Source organism: Charadrius vociferus, unplaced genomic scaffold, assembly GCF_000708025.1.
Source record: "Charadrius vociferus isolate BGI_N301 unplaced genomic scaffold, ASM70802v2 scaffold310, whole genome shotgun sequence".
Lineage (NCBI taxonomy): Eukaryota > Metazoa > Chordata > Aves > Charadriiformes > Charadriidae > Charadrius > Charadrius vociferus.
Genome location: NW_009646409.1, coordinates 44239 through 45981, shown reverse-complemented (window position 1 = coordinate 45981; position 1743 = coordinate 44239).

Genomic DNA, 1743 nt, shown 5'->3' with positions numbered 1-1743 from the left:
GCCCCCAGGCCGGCCCCCAAGGCCCCCTATGGCTCCCAGGCCTGCACCCGTGGACCATCCACGGCACCCAGGCCTACAACCACAGAGCCCAGGCCTTCACCCGCAGCCCCCAGGCCTGCAGCCATGGCCCCCACAGCACCCAGGCCTGAACTCAAGGACCTCCACGGCCCCCAGGCCTGCCCCCACAGCCCCTGCTCTACAGCCTCAGCCCTCCTCGGTACCCCCAGAAGGAACCAGCAGCCCCAGCCTGAGCAAACCAGCCAGAAACGGGGCCTCCATGGCTCTGAACCAAACCTTGCCCAGCCGGGGGTGCAACCCAGGCTGAGGGAGCTTAAAACACATGAAGATTTTCTGTTCTCTCTCACTGGACGCACAGCCTGGCCCTCTCCCTCACCCCCCTGGAACAGGCAGAGGCCTCACTTCCCACTCCGCAAAGCAGGTTTGAGACTGGCCGAAAGGCTCAAAATTTGGGGACAGGTGGTTGGATGAGGTTTATTTCCACAGCACAGCTCTCTCTCCTCCTCCTCCTCCCAGGGACAGAGGACAGTCACTGCCAAGGAAGGGGCCACATGCCAGACCAGGAGGATGCCCCATCCCAAACAGGGAAGCCGTGCGTTTGCCTGTGAGGTGGCAGCTGTGGAAATGGCACCCCAGTACCACACCTCCGGCAGCAGCACTCCACGCTGACATCCGCACAGGGACCTGGGCCACCATGAGCCAGGAGCACACAGATGGAGGCCGGACCAATGCCTGCATCACCAGCAAGTGCTCGCACTGAGCTGTGGTGCCACTGGGACCCCCATACTGTGGCACAGGAGATGCAATGAAGAGCACATGGTCCCCCGAGATCTCCATGGGGATGTTTTTGCTGTCCCAGCGGCAATCAGGCGCTGCAGGCTCTGCTCCTGCTCCCAGCAGTGCCAGCAAGTCAATGCACAGCCCAGGGTATGGCAGGAGTGAGCACTCACTCGCTTGCGAGGTGACCTCAAGAACCACGGACCTGCTCTCTCCCCGACACCTTTCACTTCACAAATTCCCTCTCACAAAGCCCACAGGAATTCCCCCTGGTCATGAGCATCCCCGTCATGCTGCTGGTCGCACGCCAGCCACTGCCCATGATTCACAGAATCATTTAGGTTGGAAAAAACCTTTAAAATCACAAAGTTTGTCCCCGCTTGCCTCCCCTGAGGGAAGTAAATAATTTCTCCCCCAAGGGCGGTTTGTGTTTTGTCCCCGCAGGGAGCTCCGGCTGCCACCGCAGCCACTTGGATGCCAGGCAGTGAGCCCGGCGCGGGCAGCGAACCGTTTGCATTTCCCTGACCTCCCAGAGCAACCAAATTGGGTTAAAACCAGGTTTAAAACCCAGGGAAGCTGCCGGGCGAATGCTTAGGCCGTTGAGCCCCGGCGTAGCTGGCTTCGGTTTAAGTTTTACAGGCACTTTATAGGTAAAGCAGGTCTAACTCCGTCCCCCACGGCCTCGCCCCAGGTGGGTCTGGTTGGTGGCCCTGTCCTCATCCCAGGGACACTGCCACCCACCCCGAACCAGAGGGGACCGCTCCCCCCGGGATGAGCCCTTGGGCTTTGGCCACGCAGGGACGGTGTTGTGTCCCCAGGCTGTGGGGTGCGAGGTGGCGGCAGTGTGGGAGGAACGGGGTGATCCCCGCCGTGTCCCCTGTGTCCCCCCTGCTCCGGGTCCGGCCCGTCCTCCCTGGCCCTATGGCCACTAAGCTGGCTGCTCAGCCC